We start from the raw sequence: 13,058 nt of genomic DNA, 5'->3' as shown, positions 1-13,058 counted from the left end.
GCGGAGTCTTAGGGAATCACCAGGGTGGAGCAAACAGAAATAAATGGCTGCCAGTCAGTCCTGCAACCATGGACTGGAACAATGATCCCTGCAAGCACCTCCATCTGGGAAAAAGCCGCCCCAGAGTTCCTGCCCTGATGCCAGACAATCCAGTTCCTCCTGGTATGTGTCTGTGTCCCCCAGAGCCTTGCCCTGGTGATGGAGCTCAGAGGAAGTGGGAGCGTGTAAGTTCAGTTCATGGTGCCGGCCTTCAAAGAGGAACAGCTGGGTCTCCAGCAACCTCTGTGTCACTGAGCCCTAGTGAGCACTGGTTTTTACAGCCCATAGTTCTTACTGCTCCCAGGGACTTCTCTTCCCAGCTCTGGGGCTCTGCGGTGGGGGGCTGGTGTGAGGCTGGAACCCCTTGTTCCTCCAGGCGGCCTCCACAGAGATGATCTCCTTCCCAATTAAAAAAGCAGCACACGTGGGTGCAGGACCAGCTGGTTCCATGCTTCCGCACCTCCGACCAGTCTCAGTGTGCCTTCTTCTTTGTTTCTCTAGTTGTAGGATTTCTATTCAGCCAGCTTTCCAGCAGTTCTGGATGATGGTTGCTCAATATTTTGTTTGTAATTTTGATGTGGTTGTGGGAGGCATCAAGTACTGGCATTTACCTATGCTGCCATCTTCAAATCTCTCCAGCTTTTGTCTTTAGGCTTATAACATACTAGAGACCTGGTGCATGACATTCGTGCACTCAGGGGGTCCCTCAGGCCGGCCTGCACCCTCTTGCAGTCTGCAAGCCCTGGGGAGTGGGCCTAAGCCGGCAGTTGGACATACTTAGCCCTGCCACGGAGGCAGGAAAGGCTCCCACCACCGCCGCTGCGCTCGCCAGCCGTGAGCCCAGCTTCTGGCTGAGCGTACACTTCCCCTGTGGGAGCACACTGACCACCAGGCAGCAGCTGCTGCATTGAGCGTCTGCCCCCTGGTGGTCAGTGTGCATCATAGCAACCGGTCATTCTGCCATTCGGTTGATTTGCATATTAGGCTTTTATTATATAGGATAGTTAAAATACTGTCTTCCAAAGTTACATAGATCAGATCTTTTCATGCTCACCACTTTTCATAATCATATCAGACATTTGTTTGTCCCAGTCTGTTGCTTCTTGGCTTCCACTGACACCCTGGTTATTTTTTTTAAATTTGCATGAATCAAATGTAATTTTTGTGTTATACAGTCCTGTGGATTTTGGCAAATGCATAGGGAATCATACATCTACCATCACAATACCACTTAGAAATGAACCTCAAAATTCGGCTGCGCTTCTCCTTTGCAGTCAGTCCCTCCCTCACTCCTCCACTACGGATCCGCTTTCCATTTCTATAGTTTTTCCTTTCCGGGAATGTCATACAAATGGCATTGCACAACATATAGACGTCTATCGCTGGCTTCTTTCACTTAAGAAACTGTTTCAAATCCATGTATGTTCTTGCATGAATTGGTAGTTTATTTCTTTTCATTGCTAAGTAGTATTTTATCTTACGGACACGCTACCGCTTGTTCATTCATTCTTCTGTTGAAGGACACCTGGGCTGTTTCCAGCTTTCAGCGATTGTGTAGAAAGCTTTTCTAAACATTCACACAAATGTTTTCATGTGGTAGTAAGTCTTCATCCAGTTCACTTGGTTACATACCTAAAGTGGGATGGCTAAGTCATACGACAGACGAATGTTTAACTTTATAAGAAACTGCCAAACTCTTTCCCAACGTGGCTGTACCATTTTGCATTCCATTAGAGCTAGTGTCCGGTTGCTCTGCATCCATCAGCAGCAGCATTTGCAATTGTCGGTTCTGTTTTGGTTCAGCTTTTCCAATGTAATGGTATCCCAGTGTGATCCTAACTTGCATTTCCTTAAAAACTAATGATGTTGAAACGTAGCACGTGCTCATTTGTTCTCTGTGTATCCTCTTTGGTAAAATGTTAGTTTAGAACTTTGCCCATTTTTTTAAAAATGGGCTGTTTGATTTTCTATTGTTGAGTTTCAAGATCTCTTTATGTATTCAGGATACAAGTGTCTTATAAGATATGTATTTTGAAAATAGTTCACTGCATTCTAAGGCCTTTCTTTTCATCCTCTTAACATTATCTTTCACTGAGTAAATGTTTATATTTTAGATAAACCTCAGTTTATCCATTTTTTTCTTTTTTAGATTATACTTTTGATTTCATAACTAAAAACTCTTCACCAAACCCAAAGTCACATTAATGTTCTTCTAGAAATTTTATAATTTTATGTTTTATATTTAAGTCAATGATCCATTTTTAGTTATTTTTGTATAACGTTTGAGGTATGTGTCAAGCTCTTTTTGTGGATATCAAGTTTTTCCTTGCCATTTGATGAAAAGGCTATCTTCTTTTCATTAAATTGCCTTTGCATTTTTATCCAAAAATAGGTTGATCATGTTCATGTGAGTTTATCTCTGAGCTTCACTTTTAGTTCCCTGGTCTATATGTTCCTCTTTTTGCCAATAGCTCACTGTCTGTGGCATATCTGAGTCAGGTTCTCATGATTGCCTTGTCTCCTCTGAGTGTGTTTTACTTGTCTTTGCATATGTCTCATAATTTTTGTCGAAAGTTACTCATTTTTATAAAACAGTAAATACCAGGGTAAATATTTTTGATGCTTGGAGATGAGCACATTATTGCTTCTGCTAGGCCTTTGCTGTTGGAGGTTTGTGGGACCTACTCAGGAGTAGGCTGGGTGCAGTGTTCATTGTTCCTATGGTTACTCTCATTGTACCTCAGGCTTCAAATGCTGCTAGTAATGCCTCCTCTTCCCTCTGAGGCTGGCTTGCCAGGAGTTTCCTCAAGGTCCACGTCCCTCTTAGATTGGGGTTTTCCCTTTGTGCTGCTCTCCAAAGAGAATCTGTCTTGCAGCTCTCCCTGGTTTATCTCACTGTTATGATTACTTGACATTTGTTAGCCTGATGGTGAGAGTGGAAAGGGCGGAGCATTTTCTGATGCTCTGGTTAACCCTCAATTCTAGGCAGGCCAGTGTCTCTGGGTCTGGTGGCTGCGTATGCTGGGCCTAGCGTGCATTCCTGGAACACATGCCCCTGCCCAGAGGTAGAGGGTGTTTTGTTTGTTTGTTTGTTTGTTTGTTTCATATTCTCTGCCCTCAGTTGCAATGAGTTTTCACCACTTGTTCTACCCACTAAGACACCAATTGTTGTGATCTTACCACAGATTAAGGCTTTTCCTCATTAGGGAGGTGGTTCTGGGAGAAGTTCCTGCCTCAGTTGCTGTTCCTCTCTCACAGAGGGCACCATGAAGGAAGCTTTGAGCGTTAGAGTAACGAGAAACACAGGATCAGTGACAAGGTCAAGTTTACATTTTAGAAACATACAGAGACTGGGTTGCAGCAGGACAGCACATGAGAAGACCAGTGTCTTTTTCTTTTATTTATTTTTTAATACATGTGTATTTTTATTTTTGAGATGAAGGGAGAGGGAGAGATAGAAATGTCAATGATGGGAATCATTGATTGGCTGCCTCCTGCATATCCCCTAGAGAGGATGGAACCCACAACCCAGGCTTGTGCCCTGACTGGGAATGGAACAGTGACCTCCTGGTTCATAGGTCGACACTCAACCACTGAGCCACACCAGCTGGGTGAGAAGACCAGTTTCAAAGCTCTTGAGAGAGTGCACATAGCAGGGGGAAAGAAAAACCAATTATCTTAAGAATTGGCATTAACATTCCTCTTGGGGAGGAAACTGTCTCTGCTTAGCAAATCTCTTAATGGGCTATTTAGGTGTAAAAAGATAGACTCCAAGGAAAAAAGAGAGGACGAAAAATGCAGCTGAGTTTCTCAATGAAATAAAAGCGAGCTTGTTTGCTGAGACTGATAAGAAAGGAAAAGAGGAACAACCAACAGTGATTACAAAGCACCTAACAGGGAGGTGTGATGGGTGACCTACCCTGGGAAGGATTGTCTGAATTACACTTTTGGAGAAGGATGTCTAAAATGCTAATATAAAGCGCTGTGTTTTCTGTGATGTAAATGCCCTGGATTGCCCTGAACCATCAGTAAAGTCAGCCACACGCAGCAAAGGAGTATGTTAAGGAATTGGATTTGGACTGGGCACAGGGAGTCTTAGAGCCAAGGATAGAGGCCGAGACCACTGTCTGCATGAATTGAGTGCACAACAGCAGGAGGACCAGGGAGGCCACTGAAATGAACAGATTCAGAGGAATTAAGAATTCCACCCCTGACACAAGGATGACCATTGAAGCTCCCAAAGGAGGGGCTGGACTTTTCACAAGCCAGAGGCTTGGGTATTTGAGACTGGGTGGTTTCAGCGAACCCTTCGGTGGGCAGTTCCTTCCCGTGGCCAGGAATAAGGGGATGCCCAGGGATGGAGTCCATAACAGGGGCACCTGGAAAACCGAGAGTGTCAAAATAAACTGCTTTGGGCTCCGACTTATACCATAAAAGGGAGCCACAGAGTTAGGCTGACTTTATTTACACCACTTGGGATTCTTTAAGAATGTCACTTGCCAAGGGGAAACGCAGTTGAGGTTACTGTCAGAGAAGATCATACAGCCTTTACGAATCGTTAGCTTTAAAATGGAGTCAGGCTACCCCAGAAGGAATTTGGCATTTTCATAGCGACCTGGATGGACACAGAGGCGGGGAGTGCAGTGCTCCGGGCGGGACGGGGTCCTGGTGCTGCCTTGGACCACTTCTCTGAATGTGACTCCCACCAAGACACTGCAGCCCCACGGCACATCACATAGCGTGTGCAAGAGGCAAATTGGGCACAAAATGCCAATTATTTTACACCTGAGACACAAAAGCAAGACGTATTACAAACAAGTGTATTTTGGGAGATTCTTTCAAAACAGCAAATCACTAACTTTGGCTCATAGTCTGTTGTATGAACTTCAGTACCAGACAAGAGGCAGTTGGAGTTGCTGTCAACAACAGAAGCAGTACAGAAGAAAGTCAAAATTTTTTAAAGAAAACCTCCTGTACATTTATATTGTAGGAATATGTCTTATAAACAAGGGAGAAAATGTCACCAAAAACCCAAGGTAGTATTTTTGGAAACAGTCACATTCACATTGTCATCTTTTGTTTTTGGGGGTCTTTTTTTTGTTTTTGTTTTTGTTTTTCCACTTTTTCTTTTTTTTTTTTTCTCCAAAATATCTCATGCCCTTTACTGAAACTAGCATAGAGAAAGTATACTCCTCTGAGTTATACTCCTTGAACATGGTCCTCAAGAGGGATACAACATCAACCCAAGTGCATTTGAGAGTGAGGTTTTTAAAAATTAATCCTGGTAGACTTCATACCCTTTAGTGTCTGTCTGGATGTGGTTGCCCCAGAAGCAGATGCTAACATAAGGATGTGAGTGTGTGAGAAATATAGGGAACACGATCCCAGGAAATGTTGAGAAGGGAATGGGAAGTAAGGCAAAGAGGAGAAAAAGCCAGTAAAGTGTGCATTGATTAAGCAGTTCATCACTGTGGACAATGGAGACGCAGTGCCCCTGGAGAATTGTAGGAGAGAGTGTACGACACACAAGAGTCCTCCCACTGACGGGCACATGTTTGTGCCTACTTCTCCGGTGCCTGTTGAGAGCTGCTTGTAGGGACATTAACTCTTCACTTTGCACTGTGATCCTATCCTCAGAGGACCAGGAAAAGTGGATTTTGCATGTAGAAATGTCACCAGCATGAAACCAATTGTGCCAAAATTTAATATGCACAACGTCTCGATTAATCTAAGCTGTGCTTAGTAATTTCATTTCTCTTATAGCTGATTGGCTAAGGCAATGATATGTGATACAGGCCAGGCCAATGAGACTGAATGGGAAGTTTGCTAAAGAGCTTCTGAAAAAAAAAAAAAATCCTTCTTGTAATAAGGAGACACCAAAGGAGAATTTGTTTTCTATCTCTCCCTATGGTTGTGTGAGGACATGACATGTAGGACCACAGAGACCATCCTCTTTCCATGAGGAGATAAACTGAGGGAAAATACAAGCAAACTGAGGATGGGACAATGGACACATTAGTATCATCTCTGGGCTACTGAAGTAACAGATCCTGGAATTTTCTACGTCCAATGCTCCTTTACTGTGAGCGAAATTCTTATTGTTTAATGCACTTGTAATAGCATATTCTGTTACTTGCAGCCAAAAACATGCTCTCAATGGACTCAATGACTTTAACAAAGAGTCAATCAAGAACACCTTTGCCCTAGCCAATGTTGCTCAGGTGCGTGGGCATCATCCCATGCCTCAAAAGGTTGCTGGTTGGATTCCCTTTCAGGGTACATGCCTGAGTTGTGGGTTCGGTCCCCGTTGGGGATATGTGGGAGGCAGCTAATTGATGTTTCTCTCTCCCTCTCCTTTCCTCTCTCCCTAAAATTCAATTTTTAAAAAAAAAAATTTTAAACATTGATACCGAATGTTAAAAATTGTTTGGGTTTTATCACTAAAAAAAAAGTTGTTTCTTTACCTAAAATAAATCTGTTTATTTCAAAGCATTGCATTGAATGATTTTACATGCTCTGTGCTCATTCCTCTTGAAATAAAAACCTTATATGTTTCTCTATACAGTTAAAAACATATATGTTGGATATACTAAATATACCAATTGATATGTTTGATAATGTAGAAGAATAAAAGTCACTCAAGCCCAAATATTGTAGTAAGCAGTTATCAGAATTCCTTATGGGGGATTTGCCCTTGTAGTCATTTGTTTAGCATCCAGGACACTTCATCTTTCATCAAATACCTTCGAGGCACGGGGCAGACTCTTTACAGGCATTTGCCATGCCTCTGCTCAGCACCACCTCCTCTGAATGGCTACCTGCTAGCCGCTCACTCCACGGAGGAAATTAATGTAGGAAGTATCACCATGAGACAGTAAGAAACCTTCCAATTATACTGTGACCTGACCTGGTACTCTTACAGTGTCTTTATATTCCCATCAATCAAAACAGGTTAAGCCCTGAACACCACATTGAAAAAGTTATTTAAAAAAAAGGAAAAGAAAAGATAGAAAAAGCCTGTCAGATTTTAGTGGTACTTTGTGAAGATGTTTCAAGACTTTTTCAATGTAAACTATGTCAGGAGAGATCTCCAAACACATCACTGATCTGAATTGTGGATGACAAATAGCCTGGCTTTCCCATCATCCCAATGTTGTCAATTTGGCCTTCCTCCCCACTGACTGAGGACAGACAGGGGGACTCCAGTCTCAGGCCTGCATTAAGTATCACATCCAGTAAATGAGTTTATTGCCTTCACCAACGTCATTGCATCAGGGAGAGTTGGGGGGAACCCTGGCTTGGAATAACATTCCTGGTAGCTGCTGATCGTTCTCTTTCCTTCCAATAAAGATGAAAGAGAAAAGAGACAGAAGGTGTACAACCTCATCGTAGTTGTATCATTCCCCTTCAGGTTCACACACTTTGGTGCATGATACAATACAACGCTTGCTGGAAAGGGCGGAGCGGTGTGGAGCCAAGTTCTCCACCTCCACCTGCACACCTTTCTCAGAACCACGGAGTTCACAGGTGATAAGAAGGGAGGCGTCTCTGATACTGGGTGCCAACCCCCCTGATCCAATTTATTCCCTTCCTGAGCGCTTCTATCCTCCGATGTGGCAATCGCACCTCCTCACCTTTCTCCAAGAGCCTCGTTAACTTCCCTGATACGTCCCCCCTCCCCCCCCCCCCCCCCACCCCGCTTAAATAATCCAAAACCTGCGACTGCGTGGTACCTCGCAGAAGAACAGATGCAGTTGGGCGCACCTGGGGACAGCTGCGGTCTGGACTCCGGGCCCCCATCAATTATCACCCCCCTTACACTCACCCTCCCCTCCGTCACATTGCCACCTGTGCTTTATGTGTTCCTGAGATTCCTTGGGAAAAAATGCAATGAGTAGCATGCGGGGGGGTCTCTCGGATTCCCACACCGTGCACAGTCCTCCCTTCATCCCTCTTTGCAGCGTGCTAATTGTAAATGCAGAAACAGAGAACTGCCTCCAGAAAGCACAGGCTTCAAACTCAACCCAGACAAAGGTGGAGCGGCTGCCAGCACTCAGACGCTCTCCCATTTCAGTCTGAGGCACCGCTTTGGAATCGGAATCGAGGCAGGCTCACAACTCCCCTTGTCTTCAAGGGCAGAAGTGGGCCCAAGCAGGAGGCAACCACTGTGAGTCTGAGGGCCTCGCAGCAGTGTGAGGTTTTCAATATATTACAATTATTAAAACACCTGTGCTAAATAACCTGATCCAGTATGAAGTGTTCCTGAATCTCCAAAATGACTCATTACTTAAGTAGGCTGGCTGGCTGTTTGATTGCATTGGTGGGGGGTGCAGTGGGGGGGGGGGGGGGCAGAAAATGGAGCAAAAGCTATGTTCAAACATCTTGATGTCCTCTCTCACCTGCGTTGCGAGACATGGTGCATTTGCTTTGAAACTTCTTGCTCTCTTACTCTCCTGCCGGCCTAGTGAAAACCAAGCCAGATGTAAATGGCAGAATAAAGGCCACCACAAGCAGCCCCAAGAAACCAGCTCAGGGAGGAAAAGGCGCTGTTCATTCGGAGCGGAAGGAATCTTTCCTACTAACATCAGATGCTTTGGTGAGAGATAAGCCAGGGGTAAACAGTGCAGGAATGGCAGACATGCAGGTTTAAGTGAATAAGTTCATTTCTGCTTCTCAAGCTGTACTAAATGCCCGTGTCAGATGCTTCGTCTATTTTAAAGCAGCTGGTCACTTAAGTTAAAAATCACACAGATGGATGAAAAGTTCTCACAGGATTAAGAAATGTCTTTAAAATATCCATGGCCACATGGGCTCTGCGGCGGGAAAGGCTAGGGCTTCATGCAGTCTCTTTGCCCCCAAGCCCACAGACTTCTACCCTCCTAATGGACTTCTGGCTTTCTCAGTGTGATTGTCTCCTTCTGATGCAATTTCCTCCTTGGCCAGGGTTCCTTTCCTAAACAGTAGGGTACAATTCAGGTATGGGCAAGTGTAGCAGGAACCCATGGAAGCAAGCCATACATAGGTTCTAAGGAAATTCCTATCTAATCTCTGACATACAATAGGAAAGGGCCCTGGGACTCCCCCATTCCAGGGTTCTGCTGGGACTCTGGTGTGGTTCTGAGGCCAGTTTGTAGTTGTACTCACACTTGAACTTCTTAAACATCTCTGGATTCATGATCAAACTAAGCCAAGCCAGTCCTTAAATACAGCCCTGGACTCCTTGCCATACCAACATAACCTAGGAAGATGCAAGTAGATGCTATGATTGCTTAGAAAATCTCTCTAGCAACCTCTAATATTTCACCAGTGCTTAATATTTTCCATGAACAATGATAAGGTATTTTATATAAAATACCTCATTTATTTCTCCCAGCATGCTGGTGCAGAAGGCACTATTGGTTTTCCGACTTTATAAAGGAAAAAGCTGAAATATAGAGTGTGTGAGTAACTTGCCAAAGGTCACAGAATTAATAGATACTACAACCAGAAATGTAAATTCTAATTCCATAGCCTACATACATATACTTTTAACAACTATTCCCCCCCCAAAAAATTGTCACTAACACGCACACAAATTAACCTCATGAATAATATTAGAAATGTGAAAGACAATAACAGTGAAATGATATCCCTTTCTTTTTCAAACTAGAAAAAAATTACAATGATAATATCTGGGCAGGGGTGGAGGAAGGGAGTAGGGCTCTCAGTGCTGTTGGGTGTATAAATAGATACATATTTTCTGGAAGACAATATGACAATAATATCAAATGCCTGGGGATTTCACCTACTATTTCAATCAGTAGATTCATTCCTAGGAACTTATCCTAAGGAAATAGTCTGAATAAGTGTGAAAATGATGTGCAATGTTTATCATAGCTTTGTTTGTAGCAGAATGGGCAATAACTGTAATGTGCAATAAGAAGAAATTAGCTAAACAACCTGTGGTATATCCATATATCTGAACACTTGTAGTTGGGCAAAATTGGAATTTAAATGTGTATTAAATTAAATTCCAAAACACATTCCATGGAAATGTGTTTAAGGTATAGTATTAAATAAAAAGATACAGAGCCATATGCATAATAGAATCCAATAATCCAATTTTTGCTCAAATTTTTACCCATACTTGGAGCTTTGATTTTTAAAAAATCATTTTTTATTCTCATTATTTTAATCCTGATTTTCTTTGGCTACTAAAATTATGTGCAAGTGCTTTTCATTTATTTTCATTTTCTCTGGGGGTAATCAAGTATTATTAGTATAATCAAAATATTTTTAAAAGCTATTGATAATTGAGATACTAAGATTAAATTGATTTTATAGATCAGCAAATCTCAACTACATTGCCTAGGCAGATATAGATGTGAGATCAGTTATGAAATGTCAACATTTTTATTGCAAGTAATACTAAATTAAAATTAAAAAATGCTTTGTGAATTCAAAGTTATCCTTTAATAATGTCTCTTCTACTTCCTTGGGTTTCAATACATTCTCAGGAGTAGAGGTAGATGAAAAAGGGTGGAATTCCCACCAACCTGGGGAAGCGCATGCCATCCACAGCCGATGCCATCTGCACCCTACAGACTGATAGAAGTGGAGGGTGATGTCCAAGAACAAAGTCTGACCCTGGCACAAGTGGGGGTCAAAATCTGGCTAATGCATGCGACTGACCATTCATCCTGTGGCCTCTGCAGGAAACAAAAGCTGAGAGCAAAAGCCACAGACAACTTAGGCTATTTCCCAACTAAACCCTTTCAAGTCCAACACTGTCCAAAATACTTTATATTTAGCAAGACAAACTTCTCCAGTCCTTAACAAGGTGCCCACAAATTAGCGAATTCTGACTATAACTCCCTCCCTCCTTTGCCTCTTTCTTTCTCCACTTTTACAAGGCTTTCCAGAGATGAGACCACAGTTCTCTTGGGGTCAAGGATGCAGGCCCCAGTTTTCAGGGTGTCAACCAGGGTGGCTGTGTTCCATGTACTGATGCTCTAACTCCTGCCAGGCTTCCTAAAAAATACTTACAGTTTGGCCAAAAGAGCCCCAAAGAATTTACTGAGCTGCATTTTTGCCAGCGTGGCAGAAGTCAAAGCACATGCTCTACAAGAGGTAGAAAGCTGACACTTCTCTGGACTGTAAAAAAGTGTCCTGTGGGCAGCCATCCTTCAACCAGCACACTTTGCTGTTTGTTTATTGCTGCTGCTGCTGCTTTTTTTTCCCTGAAAAAAGCTTTATTGTTTTATTTGGTCCAATGCATGAGAGAGGGCTCCAGGGTGGTTAAAAGAATGGCTAGTAGTTTCGGGAAGAAGGTCAGGTAAAAGCCAGATACACCAGGGGGATGCAGAGGGGCCTCTGAAAGGCCTCTGGGCTCCAAAGGCTCCTAAGTCATGCTTCAAGGTGAGCCTTTGGAAGAGATACTCGCCCAGCCCAGCCTGGGGCCGGCAGCCTGCGGAGGTGAGCCAGGGGTGGCCCATCTTCTTGATGAGTTTCACCTGCTCACCCCGGAAGTGGTTCTCCAGGAGGTTGCAGAGATGAGGGTCTGCGCAGGCAGAACCCAGGGCCCGCAGCTCCAAAAGGGCCTGGTTCAGGTGCTTCTCTAAGGCCAGGGCGGCTTCCATGCGATCTGAGTTTTGCCCCAGTCATCTTGGGAAGGTTTCTGCATGTCTTGGAAGAGAATGCGGCCGCCACGCTTGTTTTGCAACTTTAAGAGACACTCGGAGCCCTAGTGCTTCTTCTCCGCCAACTCTCAGAAGAAGTGACCCTCGCCCTCCAGAGCCACATCGTCAGGGTCGAAATAGTAGCCCAGAGAGAGGTAGGTGTGGGAGGCCCGCAGATGCAGGCTGGCCAAGCGGTTGACCACAGCCTCCACCTCGGTGGAATAATTCTGACAAATTTGGGAGCTCATGGTTGTTCAGCAAGAACGAGTTAAGGTAGAAAAAAAACTAGTGTGTTGGCTGGTCCCGGATATGGTTCTGAAGGTGGTGACTGGAGAGACACAGGAGAGTGGCCAGAGGCTGGAAGAAGGGGCGTCCCTGGGTCTGTTCCAATAGTTGTTGAAGCAAGAGACAGATCTGGGACCTCTGAGTGCGCTGCCTGTTTATTGCTTCTTCTAACAAATGTGTTAACTGATAGTCAAAAGCATCGTCTTTGATAATATTGACTATGCTGAAAGTATGAGAGCCCAAATGAGTAATTATTTCCACCACTTACAGTAGAATTGAGCATTTGTCAGATAAGGAAAATAGTATAATTCAATTGGGAGCATGAGTAAACAGTTCAAATATAAAATATTTGGAATATGTGTCCATATGTGATAAACATCTCAATCTATTTCCATGCTATTATGTCAATTTTAACTCTATAGAATTTTCAAGCTTCTTTGGGGTTTGTGTTTGTCTTTTAATCCTCACTGGGAGGATATTTTTCCATAGATTTTTAGAGAGAGTGGAAGGGAGAGGGAGAGGGAGAGAAAAGGAGAGAAAACACCCATGTGAGAGACACATGGATTGGTTGCCTTCCACACAAGCCCCCCTGACCAGAGCCAGGGATCAAGCCCGCAACCAAGGTATGTGCCCTTGACCAGAATCAAACCCGGGACCCTTCAGTCTGCAGGCCAATATCCTATCCACTGAGCCAAACTGGCTAGGGCCAAACTTCTGTGTTTAAATATCATGCAGATATTAACATTTGTTTGGGTATAAATATACATATTTTTGTGTATTGTGTGCATTTGAGTATAAGGGTCTCTATCATAATGTGCTATAATTCACACCAAAATTAAGCCTGAAGTGATTTTGCATACCAAACCAAATTATGTCCCTTCAGAAAAAAATATTTAGTGAGCACTTTGTATGCACAAGGTCTTGTGCTCAGTGCGAGCAAGGGATACAAAGGTGAACAAAAATTCAATACAGATGCTCTCAAGGAGCTTACATTGTGTATGGGGGTTGGAAAGACAAGTTAACAAACAACTATTAGGTAAACAAAGCCAAATGACAATGATAAAAATTTAGAGATAT

The 13,058-nt window shown here is 43.4% G+C and overlaps 1 pseudogene; it reads right to left on the bottom strand.

Annotated features, from left to right (window-relative positions):
• Positions 1-4,818: 4,818 nt before the first annotated feature.
• On the bottom strand, positions 4,819-11,944 carry LOC118668611 (annotated as a pseudogene).
• Between the last annotated feature and the right edge of the window lie 1,114 nt (positions 11,945-13,058).

This window comes from Myotis myotis, unplaced genomic scaffold (genome assembly GCF_014108235.1).
Source record: "Myotis myotis isolate mMyoMyo1 unplaced genomic scaffold, mMyoMyo1.p scaffold_m19_p_13, whole genome shotgun sequence".
Lineage (NCBI taxonomy): Eukaryota > Metazoa > Chordata > Mammalia > Chiroptera > Vespertilionidae > Myotis > Myotis myotis.
This window is presented reverse-complemented; position numbering and strand designations above follow the sequence as displayed.